Here is a 21,383-nt window from a genome sequence, read left to right as displayed (position 1 = left end):
TGCTGCCTTGCTGAGTACTTTTGCAGCTCTTGTGGAGCTTCATTCATGTGTAGTCAATGATGATATTACAGTTACAGAAAATTCTGAATTTGAGTCCGAGTCTTCTTTTGAAAGACCAGTACCTGTGACCTTTACTCGTGATGATTTTCAGCCCGGTACTGGTTTTGGTCTTGTCGTGTCGGACTCTGAGGTTGGCAGTTCCCCGACATGTCCTGAGGTTTCTCCTGTACTAGTGTACCCCGATGTGCTCTGTGACCCAGAAAGCCCAAGTGTGCCTCGGTTACCAGCGTACTCAGATGCTTCCTCAGTGGAGACATGTTCTGATATAGCCTGCCTGCTTGCATGCCCAGAAGTGGTCCCTGAAAGTCCTGATCGTGATGGGTGTCCTGCTAATTTTGAGTCTGGAATGATCATAGGTTCCATAGGGGTTCTTGGTGGTTCTCCATGTGAGCCTGGTGAGCATTCTGGCTTCTTGGGATCTCTGCGGAGCTTCAAGGCGTTCTGGGAGATTCCGGGAAAGGTTTTGTTTGGTGCCCTGAATACGATCAGCAATGGGTTTGGTGTTGTAAGGGACACTTCGAACAGGTATTGCGGCAGGTTTGGTATTCTTGGACGCTCCTTGGAAGGTGGTGGGTATTGTCTGGAGGGTGTCGATGGCTTCTTCTCTGGTGTCCACAGTCCTGATGGGTGTTACGCTGAGACTCAGAGCTGGGACAAGGTCCTCCAGCACCCAAGGCTGAGACAGCAAAGTGCGCCCCTCCATCCCTCCCACCCCAGCCGTCACACACTGATTGCTATTAGACTAAGAGGTGCCACAGGGCCCACAACCTCCCCAACACCTTAATATCTAGTTATCTGGCTTGCAGTCACTGCTATGTATACCCTTTTCTTATTTCTTTCTGCTTCAAACACAATTAGGAATGACAGCTCAATGAATTCTGCGCCCCCTCCTACACTGTGCACTGAGGCTGGAGCCTCTCCAGCCTATGCCTCGGCCCGGCCCTGCTGAGACTTGTAGTGCTGATGGGCATGTTTCGGTGGCTTCTGCTTCCGATGAGGTCGGTTTCGGATGGACTGACTCTGGAATTGGGCCTTGTCGGGCTGTCCCGACCTTCATGAGTCTTCAGTTAGAGTTTTGTGATGATACCAGTTTTGAGGGATGTCTGGAATCCATCCCTAGAGGGGGGGGGGGGGTACTGTGATGATCCGCACAGCTGGCTGCACAGGCAGACAGCTGTTTGTCCATTCCTCTAGTCTGTGGGCTGCAGGTCTCTGGAACAGAGACCTGTCTTTCCATTGCAAGTTTCTGGTCTGTTCTCTTGCTGGGGAATTTGCATACATTTGTTATGCAAATCCCCTACCTGCCTTCTTTGATGACTGGCACTATAAGAGCTTTATGTTTCCCAGAAGGCTTGGCTGGTCATTTCCCTTCCATGGTCTGTTCCTGATGCACACTGCTGGAGTGTCAGCCATTGCTATCTAGTATAGTTAATTCCTGGGGGTTGCTTTAGGCTCCCCTTCTAGCCCAGTCAGGTTGTATTATCTGTTTGTTTGTTCTGTTGCCATTGTCCTGTCCCATCGGCGGTCGACAGGAAATGGTTCTGATCTCTGTTCTTGGAGTATAGCTGGTGCAGCGGTTGCTACCAGCTATCTCTTCTGATCTGTCTCTTTGGATCGCGCTAGCCACTTTTCGCTAGCGCTGTGGATCCTTCTGTTCTGTCTCCTGGGATCGCGCTAGCCACTTTTCGCTAGCGCTGTGGATCCTTCTGTTCTGTCTCCTGGGATCGCGCTAGCCACTTTTCGCTAGTGCTGTGGATCCTATCTCTCGCTTGTCCCTGTTTTCGTGTGTCTGTCTTGTCTGCTACGCTTGCTGGAGGCTCGGTGAGGTAACCGTTAAGCAAGCGCTCGCGTCCTCTGTTTCATGTTTGTCTGTTAATGGTTAGTTAGGCGTGCTTGTCTCTATTGTGCTTATCACGTGGAGACCGCGCATAACCGCGTGCACTGTTGCGAATGAGTGCGGTGTTCGCTGTTAGCTAGCGTTTGTTATTTTCCGTATCTCCTCATTGTATTATTTGCTGTGCCTTTGCTACCCTCGTGCCCTGATTTGCTCAGTCTTGTGTCTCTGTTGGCAATCGCCATTCTTGCGATTGCATTCCCACTTCGTTTCCGCCGTTGTGTGTTCACCATCGCTGGGTGGCGACTAGTTTGGTGGACACACATTGGTTCTGTCCCTTTGCTCTGTTTCTTGTGGGCTATCCAGCCCTGCCTGATCATACCTTGTCCTGGATCTGTACAATTCCCGTCTGGCATCTGTGGCTGTGCAGCGACTGTGTTCGCCTGCACTCCACAGCGCCATCTGCCGGAGGGAATTGCCCTCTGCGGGTGCATAGCACCTAGCCTGGGTGTCCTCAAATATACGCTTGTGGAGGGTTTCCGCCGCTTCAGCGCACGCATTGTGCGCTGATCACGGAGAAAGTTTCACAATCGTTACAGAGGTCCACTGTACAGCGTGGGGGACCTTAATACACAGTGTGGCCACGTGACCACCCCATAGCACAACTCCCACCTGTAACCATGGACAGGTTTGTGTATGTAGACGGGAGGAGGAAGGCGACCGCCTCTCGTGCTGCACGCCTATTCGCATCACGCCAAAGGATGTCTATAAACATGAAGTGATGCATGGGGAAGTGATGCATGGGGAATTGGGCCGCCACTTCTGCGTTCCAGTGTAGTTCAATACAGCCACTGAGGGTTGCGACACAACAACCTCTCTGGCCAGAGGCCAAAATTGTCTCAATAAGCTGAAACAATAATGTGAGGAGTCCTCACTGAGTACACAGATGGGGTCAAGAGAGAGATCTTAATGCTCTGTGTAACTTCTAAATGTACTCACTGGTGTAGGATCTGGTGGGCTTAGACCATGATATGCAGAGAAAAAAGGGATCCGCAGACTTCAGTTGAGTGCATAAAGCTAGTAGTCTTTATTGCAAAAAATGTACACACAGGATATGTACATCCACAGGATCAAACTGATGCGTATCGGGTTCAGAATGTGCCCTTAGTCATAGTTGTCACTGGAGCCCTAGTGGTCAGACCGCAAATTGGCTTCCAATCAGTTTTAGCACACAGACCATGCAAGCTTTGGTCGCAATCTTTGCGCAGAAACAGATAGAAATTTGGGCAGCAGCCCGACCAGAAGGGAGCCTGTGAGGTACGGTAATTACAACTTACACACGATTTCAGGGTATAACTGCCACCACCACGGTATGGGCCAGTGGACCCGACTGACTGACTAGTCCTGCAAATAAAAACGGTTAAACACCCTCCATTCTGACTAGATATCAACAATAGTAGCGTCTCTTCAGAGATCTGAGTTCATTTTCTGTGTATGCTAAATAATAGGGTAGTGGGACAGTGAATGACTTTGGTAAAGTCTTTATTCACGGCAATATAAATAATTAATATATACAGAAAATTATTAAAATCAACAATTATTGAGACATGAGATAACACAGTATGAAAATAAAGGGGAGAAAAAATACTTAGTTCCTGGAAAGATGTCCTTTTGTGGGAAAACTTGTAAAGTTCTTGGTTTCAATCAAACTTCAGAGTTTAGACCAGGTGGATGCCAGCATATCCTCAAGCTGGCACAGATGAAATCAGGATGATGTTTCAGGGTGGAGGACACTGAGTTTTGTCTCCTCTGCCATTCTTATGCCCCTGATCCAGTAGGAGGGAGTGAGGGCGGGGGCCACACCCCCCCCTTAGAATATGAGATGAGTCCTCCCCCTGTCCTGGGGACCAGAAATCATATCTAACCATATATGGGCTCTATCTCACAGAACCGTACAGGTGAGGGCAGATTTACTAACATTTTGAGGTCTGTCTCAATTTACCCAGCAGCCTGATACCAAACATGAGGGGTGGGACCCCTGTGGTATCATCAGGGCACTTTTGAACTGCCTAACTGGCAGTCTTTACCTCAGAATGTTCTGAAACTTCTTCAGAACCAGCACCAGATAGGGCCAAGCATGCTCTGTTAGTTTGAAGGGTCTGCCAGCCTGGCAACACAGAAAATATGACACATATAGCAGTTTATGGAATATGAGATACCTCTGGGATTTATAGCAGGTCATTCCCAGGCAAAGGCTCTTTGAAGTTTGGGGGCAGCCAGCTACATGTCAGCTCCCCTGCTGGGAGGGAGCCAGAGTGTCTGACTTTCCCCCCAACTAGATTGCTTCTGCCATCGTGCTTATCAACTATACCTGATGGATGGGCCATCAGCACAGCTTGAAGTCAGGGACACTCTGCAGCAGGCTAGTGCCCTTTTGGTGGAAGGAGGGAAAGAGAAAAAAAAAGAAAAAAAAAACCCCAGTTCTGATTCCTGTAATGGCTGCACAAATTTAGCCAGAAAGCGATTAGAAATTGGACTGCGCGGATCCTTCCAATTTGCCCACGCTTCTCACGGCTGTTCCGTGACAGCACCCCCTGGGGAGAAGGCAAATAGACATGCATCAGCAAGATGTGTGTCGTTGCCGCCAACCTGCGATATCTGATCTAGTCCCCCGTTGCAACGGGATAGCCCGTCAGCGTTCCGGTGTCGGCTGCCCGCCTTGTGTCGGCCAAACTGGCTGACGGGTCTCTTCCCCCCCCCCCCCCCCTATTTTTTCTTTTCTTTTCTTCTGGTTTTTTCTGATGTTTTCTCTTTATGTTCACTCATATGTATTTATAATATCTAGCTTTTTCTCTATTTAGGGTCTGAATAAGAATATGGCATACTGTATATTATCAGCTATTTTTTATGTACTGCTAAATGTGTGGGATATGATAGGTTCCCTTGATGTAGACACATATTTATAGTCCATTTCCCTTAATATTAGATGTCTTATGCAGTTCATTTTTGCAACACTAGATGTCATGGTTTTCCTTGTATTAACTATGCCGCTGGCTCACGCATACTATTGGCTCTTTGGCCAGACGGCGGGGCGGAAGGCGTACCTTCACCCACGCAGGCGTACCTTGACGCACATGGGGAGCGACTCACGCTCTCCGTGATGATGTCACCGGACAATGGGCGGTTCTTTTACTGCCGAGGGAGCGCCCAGTTCCCCATCAGGTCCGCCTCATTCAGGGGCGTGACCTGATGGTGATGTCAACGCTGAGTGTCTCCCTATTGGTCGGCGGTGCGCCCTGTGGGCTCGGGCTGCGCCGTTTCCGCCCCGCCGCCTGGAGAGTTCCTCCTAGACTGTGCGCACGCTGTATGCGCACATATAGTTCCCCATCAGGTCCGCTGAGCGTGACAGCAGGGGATTGGTCGCCAGAGGCGACCCCACTGGCGTGATTGGCTTATTTTCCATGGTGGTGTATATAAAGAGAAAGTATGATTCAATGTTAATCAGACACTGACAGGAACTTGATAAAGGAGGTCCACCTCCGAAACGTCGTTTTATTGTCAAGATGTCTTTACAATAAAGTAATTGAGCTGAATACATTAGATGGTGCCGATCTCCACTTCTTCTTGTCAAGTTGATCCTGAGTGCTGCAGGACCTTAGATCGGGCACATCGATTGATACTATTGGGGAGTGCTGTCTACTACAAAGTTTCAAGCGTGGATTAGCACAGGACTGTGCACCCCCAGTCACCATGGAACCAGCACAGATGGAGGAACTCGTGTTCTCATATACACCTGAGGATACTGCAAGGATCGTTGCTCAAGTCAAAACAGCAACTGCATATTTAAACACGGTGGATGAAAAAACGATCAAAAGACAGCTGGAGAAGATCTCTAAAACAAAGATATCATTGGAGCTACATGCGTCCACTCTAGCAGAATATCTAAAAACCGGTCGAATTCCCCGTGGCATTAGATCACATGTCAGTCCACTTATGTTCCCCACAGATACCAACTTCTGCAATACCTGGATGCTCATCTGGAATAAAGCTTCATTCGATTCAATGGCTCTCACAATCGATCGGATTATGGTGGAAATTCCGAAATTAGAGACACAGATCAGCAATCTCAAACAAAAGCTCTTTGATAACTCCCCGAGTGATGAATATGCTAAATATGTCGTAGATTTATCGACACGGTTGGAGACACACAAAAAACAAGTGGAGATTACCAAACGAGATAAGTTTCAAAGAGATGCTCTGGACTATACCACAGGCTATGTGTACACCTGGCAAAAACCTATATCGAGGAGGAGACGTCCAGATAGACCAAGACCTAAGGGGCCAAATGCACCCAGACAGGGTGAATCTACGGATTTTTTGCCCACGACTTCCCAGTCATCTTCAAACAGCGCGTCCAGCGCAGAAGACGCCGTGGAGGCAAGTGGAGGAAATATAAAAGATCGCCTGAGACAGCGACCGAATCAGTCCAAGAGCCTGAGCGGGAGCCAGCGGAAACCATAGTTGTTAATATCTCGTCGGTAGTTTTATCTTCAGCACAACAGTCTCTTTTGGAGAAGGGCCTTTCATTCGCCCCCACGAACTGGCCAAGCCTGGTGGACTTTGATATTGATCTGTTTCGCTTCTTTAGACAGATTAGACTTAAATATTTTTTTGCTACGTCCCAGGATAGATCACAATTTTGGAGACCCGATGTGGATGAGGATGCCCTGAGGTTACAAGACACCAATTTAAGAAATAAGAGCAGTTTCAACCCCCCCTCTTGCCAGATTATAGATAAGTTTAGTCAGAAGGTACAACAAGAGATTGATTCATTATTCAGGAATCCCAGAACGGGTGCCAAGTATACTATACATCATAATTTACAGGTGGATGAACGGACAGCTTTACGTGAACTATGTGATAATCAACTTATTACAATCAAACAGGCAGATAAAGGCGGGGCAGTAGTTATCATGGACACTGCATACTATAAAGAAGAAATTTACCGCCTATTGGCAGATTCCACCACTTACTGTAAATTACCTAGTGATCCCACCAGAGAATATGCGATACAGATCCAGGACACAGTCGATGAAGCACTAAGATCTAAGATTATAGATGATAAATTGCATAATTTCTTGATACAAAATGATCCAATGATCCCGGTGTTCTATATCTGTCCCAAGATACATAAAAATCGATCCCGGCCACCGGGGAGACCCATAGTGGCCGGCATAGATTCAATATTTTCTCCCTTGGCTAAATATCTGGATTACATCTAGAGACCATTTGTTGTGGCAGGAAAGTCTTATTTAAGAGATACCTCAATGTTCCTAGAGGAACTTAGGAAATTACCAGATATCCCTGAGGGGGCACTTTTGGTCACGCTAGATGTTGAAAGCCTCTACACCTCCATCCCACATGATGGGGGTGTAGAGGCTGTAGAGAACATTTTGTTCTGTGCATCTGATTTTTCACAGGTACAGATTACTTTTTTATGTATGTTGTTGAAAATGCTTCTGACTAATAACTATTTTTTGGTAGAGGATCAGTTCTATCTGCAGTTGAGGGGCACTGCGATGGGTTCGAACGTGGCCCCGTCCTACGCAAACATTTTCATGAATGCATATGAGGAAACTTTTGTTTATACTAATCACATTTTTACTAAATTTGCATTTTGTTGGATGCGTTATATAGATGATGTGTTTTGCGTGTGGGCGGGGCCACGTTCGGACCTGGATGAGCTGGTCAGACAGCTACAGTCGCAGTGTCCAGCGATCAGACTTACAATCAATTGTGATCAAGGGGAGGTTAGCTTTTTAGATACGATGGTGAAACTTTCTAATGGTAGACTATACACGGATCTTTATATTAAACCCACTGATACTAATTCTACTTTACTATATGACAGTTTTCATCCCCCCAATACCATATTATCTATCCCTGGCAGCCAGTTCGAGAGAGTTAAACGTATAATTAATGATGACTATCTTAGAGATATGAGGCTGGACGAGATGACCGATAGATTCCAACGTAGACATTATCCCAGACCATTATTAGAGAGGGCAAGACAGAGTTTAAGTGAGGATAGATCAGACAGAACAAACAGAAGACGTGGACACAACAAAAGAATTCCCTTTGTTTCTCAATATAATGTATATAGTGACCGTATAGCTAAAATTATACGCACCAATTGGCCTTTACTTAAAGAGAATTTCCCTGATATACCAGAATTTCAGGCCCCACCCCTATTGTCCTACAAACGAGCACCTACACTCCGTGATAAACTAGTACATGCCGACTTAGGATCCCAGATAACATCTATCCCTTCCAGTAGACCTTGTGGCACATACCCATGTTTGGGATGTGTGCATTGTAATAGTGTCATCAAAGGAAATAACTTTATACATCCCCATAATGGCACAAAGTTTAGTGTCAAAGGCCAATTTGATTGTAATTCTAGATTTGTGATTTATTTATTAAAATGTCCGTGTGGCCTTTTATATATAGGTCAGACCACCCAGAGAATTAAGGATAGATTAACTGCACACAAGAGCACTATTAGAACAAAAAAAGTAGAGTTACCAGTACCATCACACTTTGTTAGTGCTGGACACACCACTAGTCAGCTGAGATTTCAAATTATTGAACAGGTCAAATGTGGAAGAAGGGGTGGTAATAGAGTTAAAAAATTGCTCTATCGTGAAGCATATTGGATACGTAGATTAGATACGATTGAACCTAGGGGTATGAATAGAGAATATGATATGGTCCCTTTTTTGTGATATTGAAGGTTGTTGTCCCCCTTTCTTCCCCTGCCCCCCCCCTATTTTTTCTTTTCTTTTCTTCTGGTTTTTTCTGATGTTTTCTCTTTTGATGTTCACTCATATGTATTTATAATATCTAGCTTTTTTCTCTATTTAGGGTCTGAATAAGAATATGGCATACTGTATATTATCAGCTATTTTTTATGTACTGCTAAATGTGTGGGATATGATAGGTTCCCTTGATGTAGACACATATTTATAGTCCATTTCCCTTAATATTAGATGTCTTATGCAGTTCATTTTTGCAACACTAGATGTCGTGGTTTTCCTTGTATTAACTATGCCGCTGGCTCACGCATACTATTGGCTCTTTGGCCAGACGGCGGGGCGGAAGGCGTACCTTCACCCACGCAGGCGTACCTTGACGCACATGGGGAGCGACTCACGCTCTCCGTGATGATGTCACCGGACAATGGGCGGTTCTTTTACTGCCGAGGGAGCGCCCAGTTCCCCATCAGGTCCGCCTCATTCAGGGGCGTGACCTGATGGTGATGTCAACGCTGAGTGTCTCCCTATTGGTCGGCGGTGCGCCCTGTGGGCTCGGGCTGCGCCGTTTCCGCCCCGCCGCCTGGAGAGTTCCTCCTAGACTGTGCGCACGCTGTATGCGCACATATAGTTCCCCATCAGGTCCGCTGAGCGTGACAGCAGGGGATTGGTCGCCAGAGGCGACCCCACTGGCGTGATTGGCTTATTTTCCATGGTGGTGTATATAAAGAGAAAGTATGATTCAATGTTAATCAGACACTGACAGGAACTTGATAAAGGAGGTCCACCTCCGAAACGTCGTTTTATTGTCAAGATGTCTTTACAATAAAGTAATTGAGCTGAATACATTAGATGGTGCCGATCTCCACTTCTTCTTGTCAAGTTGATCCTGAGTGCTGCAGGACCTTAGATCGGGCACATCGATTGATACTATTGGGGAGTGCTGTCTACTACAAAGTTTCAAGGTCTCAAGCTCCTGGCACGGCAGGAAAACCCATTGGAGCCTGCGGCTCGGTTCCCCTGGACAGGTCGCGGTCCGCTACCCTCAGGTTTGACCCGACATGGACCGTTCTGGACAGGGCGTTTGCGACACTGCGGTCGGATGTGGTGTCTGCCGGGACTGCTGACAACGGGCAGTGGTTTGGGTAGGTCAACTGCCAGCCCACGCAGGGGTTCCCTGCTAAGTGACTGTGGACCTAAGGGAACCCCGCGGGAATCCCTGGACCTTCTCCGCTCCTGACAGACGGCACATGCTTTGCAGTATTTGGCTACATCCCTGTTCATCCTGGGCCAATAAAACTGTTTCCGAATACAGGCAAGTGTCTTGCGGACACCTGAGTGCCCTGTCAGAGGATTAGCATGTGCGGATTTCAGCACATGTCCCCTGAACGCACTCGGGACCACAAGCCATTTGGTATTTACCTGCGGCTTACCTGTAGGGGGCTGTACAGACCCGCTGTACAGTCTCCCACCTTCCCAGTACACCTTGAAAGCGGCCCCGTTTGCAAGGGACTCAGAGGCTTGCTGCCTGAGGGCCTCCAGGCTTGGGTCGCTTTGTAGTGCTGCTGTGAGGACGCTGTCAGTTTCAGCCAACTTGCTCATGTCACACGAGGCCAGCGGCTGAAAGGTCTCATCCCTGCGGTCAGAGGAGGTGGAGGAGACCGGAACCCCCTCTACCTGATCTGAGCTCGGGTTCTGAGCAGTACCACTCCGCGGTACTGCTAGCACAGGCATACCTTCGGAATGGCACAGACTGGCATTACTCAAATCATCGTTGCAGGCATTAATGACAGTGACAGGCCTAGACACATTTTCATTACAGACCGTTTGTACATTAAACACAGGTACAGTTACATTTTCATCACAACAGACGGTTTGTACATCAAACTCAGGGGCCTTTGAAGCAGGCACTATTGAACCGGGTACCCTTGAACTGGGCACATTCAACCCACCTCCCCCTGGTGCTCCCCCAAATGTATAAAGTACCTGGTGGTGGGTGGAGAGTCCGTCTCCTTCCGTGAGCAACAATGCGGTCGTGGCAGGTTCGTAGTAGGACACAAGCTTGCCCAAATCAGTCCCCAGCAACACAGGGACTGGGAGATCCTTCACAACCCCAACAACCCTTTCTTGGACTCCCACCCCCCAGTCGATCTTCACTCTTGCGTGGGCTATGTGGAAAAAGGTGCCCTCTACTCCAGTAAGGGCAAGGGATCGGCTGGAGCTGATGCTATCCTTTGGCACAAGGTGTGAGTGAACTAACGTGATGTCCGCTCCGGTGTCTCGGAATCCGGTGACAACTTTGCCGTTCACTCTGACAGGCTGCTGCTGGTCGGTTCGGTCGTGGATTTCCTTTCCGCGGGCAAACAGATCAATATCTGATGATCCAGGCTGTGGTTCGCTGGCGGGTTGCCTCTGCTGTGGGTGAGCTACAGGTGATACAGGTGCTGCAGGTGCTGGTGGTGTCTGTCTCCACTCTGGACAGTCAAATTTCATGTGTCCGGGCTGGCGGCAGTAGTGACAGGTGACTTCTCCAGGTGCTGCAGGCCTGGGCGCAGCAGCTGCGCTGGGTGGCCTCTGTGGCTGACAGCTCACAGGGGCAGAAGAGTCTGCCGGGGTATTGGGCTGACCTCCTCTCCAGCTGGATGGTGCAGTTCTGCGTGTGTTAGACACCCGGGTAGTTGTAAAGGTCTCAGCGAGGTCTGTAGTGACAGTTGCTGACATAGGCTTGCGCTCCAGCACAAACTGTCGTACATCAGCAGGGCAAATGTTCAGAAATAGTTCTAGGACTATCAAGTCCTCCAGGACGCCATAAGACCCTTTGGTGAGGCCTAGAGTCCACTGGCGGAGTGTGGTGAGCAAGCTGCTGACCACATCTCAGTACGAATCAGAAGACTTTTTCTGCCAGGCCCTGAACTTTTTGCGATAGGCTTCTGGCGTCAGCTGGTATTTGGTAATGATAGCGTCTTTTATAGCAGCATAATCATTATCCTTTTCCGCAGGTAACTCTGCAAAAGCATCAGTGCTTTGTAGCGCAGCAAAGGTGTCAGATGTCTGGCCCACTGGTCTTGGGACAGACGATACTGACTGCATGCTTTTTCAAAAGACCGCAGAAACAAGTCAATGTCAGTGTCTTTTTCAATATTAGCAAATTTAAATTTTGCACTTACGGGTGGTGCAGCTCCTTCAGCAAGGAGGCTGGACGGAGAACTCCGGCTGGCCTGTTGCACTTTTGCCATGTTTAGCTCATGCTGTCGTTGGCGCTCCCGTTCCTCTCGTGCCTCTGCAGATTGGCGCTCCTCTCGTATGTACTGCAGGTACTTGTCCAGGTCAGTCTCCATCAGCTGTCGTAATGCCTGCTGCATTAGCGGATCAGTACAAACAGACAGTCCAGTACTGGACGGTTCCGGGCAAGTACTTTCAGAAACTCTGGGAGTGGGGACCACACTGACAGCCTCTTGCGTAACTGTTGCTGCATTGCCCGCAGGTTGCTCAACCTCTGTATGCCTAAGATCTTCAGCCTCTGGTTCCCCTCGATTTGAGCCAGATGGGCTGGTATCCACTTCAGCGGACACTCCCGGCTCCCGCAGTTGCTGGGTATCCCATTGAAACAAGTCTGTTACCAGGTCCTGGTGTTTCTTGCGGCCGACATCAATGCCTCTCACTTGGCAAAGAGTTTGCAGGTCGGCCACGTACATTTGCTGGTAGTTCCCGGACATTTCCACGCCAAATAAAATAAAACTTTTGGGGAGGGGTACTGGCTACACAGTCTCTCTGTATATATAAAAAATATATTGCCTTCCAGCTACACCAACAGCGCTATCTTAGATACTTTCAGCACAACACAGTTCCCAACCGCTGCCAAACACTGTCACAGGAGCCCTAGTGGTCAGACCGCAAATTGCCTTCCAATCGGTTTCAGCACACAGACCATGCAAGCTTTGGTCGCGATCTTTGCGCAGAAACAGATAGAAATTTGGGCAGCAGCCCGACCAGAAGGGAGCCTGTGAGGTACGGTAATTACAACTTACACACGATTTCAGGGTATAACTGCCACCACCACTGGTATGGGCCAGTGGACCCGACTGACTGACTAGTCCTGCGAATAAAAACGATTAAACACACTCCATTCTGTCTAGATATCAACAATAGTAGCGTCTCTTCAGAGATCTGAGTTCAGTTCCTGTGTATGCTGAATAATAGGGTAGTGGGTCTTTATTCACGGCAATATAAATAATTAATATATACAGAAAATTATTAAAATCAACAATTATTGAGACATGAGATAACACAGTATGAAAATAAAGGGGAGAAAAAATACTTAGTTCCTGGAAAGATGTCCTTTTGTGGGAAAACTTGTAAAGTTCTTGGTTTCAATCAAACTTCAGAGTTCAGACCAGGTGGATGCCAGCATATCCTCAAGCTGGCACAGATGACACTGAGTTTTGTTTCCTCTGCCATTCTTATGCCCCTGATCCAGTAGGAGGGAGTGAGGGCGGGGGCCACACATCCCCTTAGGATATGAGATGAGTCCTCCCCTTGTCCTGGGGACCAGAAATCATATCTAACCATATATGGGCTCTATCTCACAAAACCGTACAGGTCAGGGCAGATTTACTAACATTTTCAGGTCTGTCTCGATTTACCCAGCAGCCTGATACCAAACATGAGGGGTGGGACCCCTGTGGTATGATCAGGGCACTTTCAAACTGCCTAACTGGCAGTCTTTACCTCAGAATGTTCTGAAACTTCTTCAGAACCAGCGCCAGATAGGGCCAAGCATGCTCTGTTAGTTTGAAGGGTCTGCCAGCCTGGCAACACAGAAAATATGACACATATAGCAGTTTATGGAATATGAGATACCTCTGGGATTTATAGCAGGTCATTCCCAGGCAAAGGCTCTTTGAAGTTTGGGGGCAGCCAGCTATGTGTCAGCTCCCCTGCTGGGAGGGAGCCAGAGTGTCTGACTTTCCCCCCAACTAGATTGCTTCTGCCATCGTGCTTATCAACTATACCTGATGGATGGGCCATCAGCACAGCTTGAAGCCAGGGAAACTCTGCAGCAGGCTAGTGCCCTTTTGGTGGAAGTGGGAAAGAGAAAAAAACTAAAAAAAAAAAACCCAGTTCTGATTCCTGTAATGGCTGCACAAATTTAGCCAGAAAGCGATCAAAAATTGGACTGCGCGGATCCTTCCAATTCGCCCACGTTTCTCACGGCTGTTCCGTGACAATAGTTACACAGATGGGAGAGTAGGGGCAGGACATAATGGAGCCTTATGCAGGTAACAATAATAACTTGCACAGCGGGAAACATGGCAGCGCTTTCAAACAAAACTTATACCTGAATGATTTATCTGCATTGATGTGCGGACCCCAACAACTGGACTACATCACACACCTAGCACTCACTACAGGCAAATTCACTCTCAACATTTTAGATTAGAATTAGCACATAATTTGCATCTGTTTTGCATTCAGGGTATGTATTTAGTTCCGGAGGGGCTTTGCATTGCCTCTGTAGGCTTGCAGTTTGGATGCATCCTTGAGCGCTGTGACTTATCTGTCTGTTTTGTTTCATGAAATGTGTAAACCATTTGTATGACCAGCAGCACAAAGGAATATTATGTTTTTATCGCTAGATTAGTGTTAGGTCTTCCCCGAGGGGGTATGTCACCGCCGTGGGGAAGTCTATTAGGTAATAATCTGTGCACATATTGTCACTGAAGCTAACACCCCCCTTTGCCTGTATTAAGTGCTAGGTGTGTAATGCAGTCCAGTGGGGCTCTGCACATCAATGCAGATAAACAGGGATGAGCAGAAACTACGCCAGTGCGAATTTACGCATCGTAGTTCGCATCTACGCATCGTAGTTCATAGGCGAAGTTTCAAAACCTACGCTTACGAATTTACGCGTAGCGAAGTACCGCTACACGTAGATTACGCCCACTATGCATAGTTAACATGTGTATTGCGTAGTGAACTACGAATGCGTTACTCGCGTCTAATTTTCCGCATGCGATTGTATGCATACAAATTTACGCATTGGAAAGGGGAATGTACGCATAAAAGGGTTACCACTTAATGCATTTCTAAAGAAATTAATGCGTACAATTTTCTGCATACGGGCATAAGTATTCGCATACACTATGCTTTGCACTACGCGTAATTGCGTATTTTAACGCGTATTCTACGAAATGCATACGTAGCGAATATTTTTTTCCGAAGCCGTAGTTTGGCGAAGCGTAATTGCGTAAAACTACGCGTATTTCCAGCGTAGCGAAGTTGGCTGACTACGACCATCCCTGCAGATAAATCATTCAGGTATAAGTTCACCCCCCTTTTGCCTGTAGTGAGTGCTAGGTGTGTGATGCAGTCCAGTTGTTGGGGTCCGCACATCAATGCAGATAAATCATACAGGCATAAGTTTTGTTTGAAAGTTCAATGTAAGTATACTAGTGGCTATCTGCATTCACTGCTTCAAATTCGCTCTCAAAATTTTAGATTAGAATTAGCACATCATTTGCAACTGTTTTGCATTCAAGCCATGTATTTAGTTCCAGAGGGGCTTTGCATTGCCTATGTAGGTTTGCAGTTCGGATGCATCCTTGAGTGCTGTCACTTATCTGTCTGTTTTCTTTCATGAACAATAATAACTGCTTCCCTTGAAAAGCAGCTCTTTATCCACTTGTACTATACCCAGGTAATTTATTATCAGAAAGCTCAGACCTCAAGAGAACCTGACGGTGAGGAATACGGAGACTGCCACCTTAATTCCCTTATAAACAATGCCACTTGCCTGGCTGTCATGTTGAACTTTAAGTTTTAGTTGTTTTTGAGTGACACACCTGCTACAAGCATGCAGCCGATGGAGTCAGACTAGAGTCACAACATTTGATTTGCATGCTCATATTCTTAGCCAGCTCTTCCCCGCTCAAATAAACATAACCCAGAACCAGGCCCCCCCCCTAACCCCCCCCCCCCCCAAAAAAAAAAACGAGAATGTGGTGCCATGCATTATCCATGCATTGCTTTGCTTACAGTGAAGCATTTCAAGCATATGCTTCACTTTACTGTTAACGTAAGTGTTAAATGGTAAATGCACTGCAGACAGGAATTTTCTTTTTATAATAAAAAGCCCTCCATTCTGCCTCCCCCCCCCCCCCCCCACACACACACGCACTCACTCTACCTCTCTCTCTCCCTCTTAAACCCTCATATCACTTGTAGGGCCAGTCTAAGTTATAACATATAAAAAAGTGAAACCACAAGAGTGTTTGTATTTCTACTGAAATTTCAACCCGAAGTAACATTTTTCCTTTTTAAACCAGATGACATTTTCAAGTTTTCACCTTCACATGAGAAAAAAAATAACACCCACGATGCATCATTTCAAGTTAGCAAAGGGATATGCAAATAAATCCTTTATATAACCTGAAAACCCGGCATACATCCAGAACTGCTAGTTTACAGCACACTTATAGCATATTCATTTTACAGAGCCATATAACCCAACTCACAGAATAGCTTTTTCGGGATGTATTGCCCTTAATCATTGCAAGGTGCGGACTGACATGGTGGCATGGACATAACGGAATGACCTGAATAGGAATTCATTGCCCTGAAGTGATGCATTAGGATTGTTATGTATACTTATTGCATTAGATGAAAACTTGAGAATATGTATCCTTGCCTTGAAGCACTGGGTCTCCTGTTAGTTTTCCAGCCATGGCCCTATCTGCTCGGAGTTTGTATGTTCTCCCAGTGTGTGCATGGGTTTCCCCTGGGCACTTCAGTTTCCTCCCACATTCCAAAAACATACAGATAAGTCAACTGTCTTCCCCCTAAATTGGCTCTAGCCTACATACGGCTATGGTAGGGATTAGATTGTTCAGACAAGCCTATAATTTGCTATAGGGAGCAGTGGAGACTTGCTGCCTTATCCGCTAACCCCTATGTGTACTTCCCGAATGTCTCCAACCCACTACCCTCTAGAATGAAAGCTTGCAAGGGCAGGGATCTCCTCCTAGTGTTTCTTATTCTGATGTAATTTATCATATGCACAACATATTGGTGATGTATCAAACCCCTCATCAATATTGTCTGTAATTGTATTTGTATTGCTGTTCTTTCTGATTGTACAGAGTTTTGAACCTATGTTCCCCACTATTTGTATTGTACTACGTACAGCGCTATGGAAGGTGTTGGCACTATATAAATAATTTTTTTTTATAATAACTGATTAAGAGCCCCCTAAGGGACAGTTAAAGGGACTCCGAGCAGTGCAGAAACTATGGAAAGATGCATATCATTTTAAAGCTCTCGCTATTTTCGCGATTGAAATTGCCGCGACCGTGATTTCGATCGCGAAAATAGAGAAAACTAAAAGGTGTAGGGCGACGATTTAGGTGTCGTCAGAAAGAGGAGAAAGAGAGCTTTAAAATGATATCCATCAAGCCATAGTTATATTGTATTACACAGGACGACACTTTCCCCAGTGTCAGCAGCTTCATTCTGCTGAATGCAGCTGCTGACTTTGACAAAAAGTCGCCCTGTGTAATACAATATAACTATGGCTTGATGGATATCATTTTAAAGCTCTCTTTCTCCTCTTTCTGACGACACCTACATCGTTGCCCTACGCCTTTTAGTTTTCTCTATTTTCGCGATCGAAATCGTGGCCGCGGCAATTTCAATCGCGAAAATAGCGAAAACTAAAAGGCGTAGGGTGGCGGTTTATATATCATTGGAAAGAGGAGAAAGAGAGCTTTAAAATGATGTGCATCTTTCCATAGTTTCTGCACTGCTCGGAGTCCCTTTAATGACAAGGCTCTATATACTATACTCTGTATAGCACTGCTGAAGATGTCAGCACTAAACAAATGCACTAAATAATAATACCTTCTGTTTTAAAGTGTACCTAAAGTGACATGTGACATGGTGAGCTAAAGATAGGTACATATAATACTAGCCCTAGTAAGGAACTGTCTGAGGTCCCTTTCTGTCTTCCAGGTCAGCAAAAGATAAAGAACTTGAGCTGTTGTTATCTATGCAAAATCAGTTGTTGCACAGCTCCTCAAATTCATTCCAGTTTTCAGCAAAGAAGCTGAGAAACAGTAAAATAAGACTTTCAAAGAGGTCTTACTGCAGGAAAGTTCAAAGGCTCATTATTTCTCTTTAAAGGGACACTATCAATTAACATGTTATTTCAATTGAGATAAAAAATGTTTGGGACGTGCTGCTAAGAACTGGTGTATACATTTCACTGCTTATCTATTTGATTACTGTTATCTAATTCCTTTCACATTTTTCTGAAGGCAGACTCAGCCATGAGGGGAGGGGGGAAAGACCCTCACAGTGTATCAGTTAACTCTGTGAGAGAAAGCTCTGCCTGTCTCTGACTGAGCTCTCTGCACACAGAGAGCAGAGGAAATGTATCTCATGTGCAACATAAACATTTGTAAAATACTGTAGTGTGTGGAACCTGATACCTGTTTTCAAATAATCTGCTTCAATATTACACTGTTCTTAGCATGCCAGACTGCAGAGATTCATACAGATTCATAACTCTGCAAATGAGACATTCTAAATGTAGCTGAAATCTACACACAAAAAATAAAGCTTTTGCCTCTGATATTTAACATGAAAAGTAGGAAAATGTTAACACAGCTACTTAGACATTATTTGTACATTGTCATTGTAGAACACTTGGGTATTCCTTTAAGCTTAAGAAGGCAGAGTGTGGATTCTAAACAACAACTGTGACAGTCTGATGCAATCTTAAAAATTGAGCCACTAAACTGAAAATAATTTCATGTTATTAATGTTGTATTTGCCATTGTTACCACACAAGGAGTTAACTATTGCTTATATTTATTGTCACTTTAGGTTCACTTTAATAAGACAAGACTGCTGTCAGCAATCTTCACGGCAGCGTGACTTCAGACACAGACTGAATGTCTGGCCTCACCAGAGAGAGAAAAACAGTGGAAACCAGTTCCTTTTGCTGCACTGATTAATAAAATGACACCCCCACATATAAACAATTCTAACAGCGTCACCTTTCCTATGTAAGCATGTTCAGTACTGAATTCTCAGTGTGTATTTTTTTTTTTAAGATTGTTTATTTTAAACATTTTTGAACATTTCAGCCAAATACAGCAAAAAGTGTAGTCTGGTAGGCTTTTACAGCAATAATATCAGGAGGTATCATACATGGCTTTCATTGTCTAACATTAACCCATTTACAGCAGACCTGAACTCAGAACCTCCCCTCTGCTCTAAAAGATACACAACCGCATATTAACCTCTAAATAAAAAACATTTCTTTGTTACAGCTGATACAAATCTTAGGTAAATCTGCACTGTTTCTACTTCCTGATTCATGGAAACAGATATATTGTTAACAGCCTGTGCTTTCAAGTGAGCTTATATGCCATCTCTGCCGTGGCAGTCATGTGACACAGGGCACAGATCAAATTACAACTTGTGATTAGACACAAATGAGGGGAAACTAAACAGGCTAAACTCTCTAAATACATACAGGGCACATTTCTCTAAGTTTTCCTTCTGTTCTGTGCAAGAGTTCAGGTCCACTTTAAGAGTAGGAAGTCTAGTTAGAGGATCAACACCTTCTAAGTCATTATTCTCATTTATAGATTCCTAAATAACTACTGTGCTCTCTTTCTAGCTTGAGGTATCTCTAAAGAATAAACCAAGCTATTAGCCCCTGAATCCATCAATCTAAAGTTAAACCTTTAACGTCAGTAATTTAAAAAGAAATAGCTTACTCAGGTCAGTTTCTTGGCTAAACTGCACCCAGGGCGAGGGTGTAAAAATTGCAACGCAAACTTTATTGCGATGCGCACCCCTGGGAAACGCGTCGCAATAAAGATTTCAAACACAGCCTTTGCATATCATTGCGGTTAATACCGCCTTGCTTTGCTAGCTAGTTTTATCACCCACTACACTCATAGCCAGGGAATCAGGATCGTACCGGCCGAGGACAGAAAAACGTTTACACGCCCACCGCAGCGTATTCCAAATAACCAACGTGGAATCCCGACCGGATCACCGTCCAACATCGTAAGGATATCCGTGCAAGCCAGGTCCCCGACATAAGAGGGACACAAGGGTGACAGCTGGCAAACCTATATAGGTTTCTCCTATAAAGACTGCCCAATTGTGGGCATGCCTGCATACATATATATTGTGGCTCCTGTGAGAGAACTTTTAGCTATGACTAAGGAGCGATTATGAAGCTCCAATATGCGTGAGCAAATCTGCTATGTCTAGCCAAGTTTTTCTTCAATAAAAATTGGACTTTTATTGCACCTGTTGAGCGGATCTTTCCCTTCCTTTGTACTACCTTTCCTATAGGCCTAGAGCCCTCACCTACTAGTATCACAGTGTGCGCTTTTTCTCCTTTCTGTCTCCATAATGAAAATGTGAATGTTATAGGCAGCTAGTAAAACAAATCTCAGAACCACAGACAGGAGACTGAGAGGACACAAAGAAACAAGCCGAATATACTGGATAATAAGGGGATTAGTCATTGTAAGATCCTTAATGTACACATAATTTAAAGCAGAATCTGAATGCTTGCGTAGGCTGGCGGAACTTTCTTTAGGTTTCCTGTCGTTTTTAATTGGAATAACTCAAATTCCGCACTTAATAAAGAAAACATTTAAAAACAAAACAAACACAACTGACCTACTACTCTTAAAGAGACACTGAAGCGAAAAAAAATTATGATATTATGATTTGTATGTGTAAAACAGCTAAGAAATAAAACATTAAGATCAGATACATCAGTGTAATTGTTTCCAGTACAGGGAGAGTTGAGAAACTCCAGTTGTTATCTCTATGCAAACAAGCCATTAAGCTCTCCGACTAAGTTAGTCGTGGAGAGGGCTGTTATCTGACTTTTATTATCTCAACTGTAAGTGAACTGTTTACTTTTTCTCTTACTAGAGGAGAGGTCATTACTTCACAGACTGCTCTGAAAAAATCATTTTGAATGCTGAGTGTTGTGTAATCTGCACATATTATAGAATAATGCAATGTTAGAAAAAACACTATATACCTGAAAATAAAAGTATGAGAATATTTTCTTTGCTGCTAATCTTCTAGTAATTATTCATAGTACACAACCAATTCATTATATCATATATTTTTTTTCGCTTCACTGTCTCTTTAACTCACACAAATGACACAGCTGACTGAATTAGTACTGATTAGCTGTTTCACTTTTAAGATACAATACGTGTGAGCACTGGAGGTGCTGTTATACACCAGAGAAAAGATCAGTGAAATGAGATAGATAAAATCAACTAACTGTTTAATGAAAGAATTAGCTTTTACTAGGTACAGGAGAGTACCTTTCCAATGTTAGGTCTCAGTACAGTCTTTACATTACTGTATCTCCACACTGCAAATTATTGCATATCAGCTTCTGCTCTATAGTGCAGAATAAACAGTGTAAAATCTGATGCATCAGATCTTATCAATGGACATCAGAACTGTCTGTGCTGATGCAGGGAATTTTTGTGCAGCTGCCCTGCAGGTTGGAAACTGTGGCTGTGTTGTTGTCATGGTATTCTCCTTGAATTACAATACGTCTACCAACAATCACACTTTCACCGGGTTACAGGTAAGCAGCTTAAATGAAGTAGTGACGGCTG

General features: G+C 45.2%; 1 long non-coding RNA gene across 2 annotated transcripts in view; it reads left to right on the top strand.

The window, feature by feature from the left end:
* LOC137561199 (uncharacterized) overlaps nt 1-18,778 on the top strand; it is a 230,881-nt gene extending 212,103 nt beyond the window's left edge. For both annotated transcript variants that reach the window (XR_011029922.1, XR_011029923.1), the window contains exon 3: nt 18,589-18,778. This is a non-coding gene — a long non-coding RNA (uncharacterized lncRNA). The remainder of the gene's footprint in view (nt 1-18,588) is intronic.
* The last annotated feature ends 2,605 nt before the right edge of the window (nt 18,779-21,383 follow it).

Source organism: Hyperolius riggenbachi, chromosome 3 (genome assembly GCF_040937935.1).
Source record: "Hyperolius riggenbachi isolate aHypRig1 chromosome 3, aHypRig1.pri, whole genome shotgun sequence".
Lineage (NCBI taxonomy): Eukaryota > Metazoa > Chordata > Amphibia > Anura > Hyperoliidae > Hyperolius > Hyperolius riggenbachi.
This window is presented reverse-complemented; position numbering and strand designations above follow the sequence as displayed.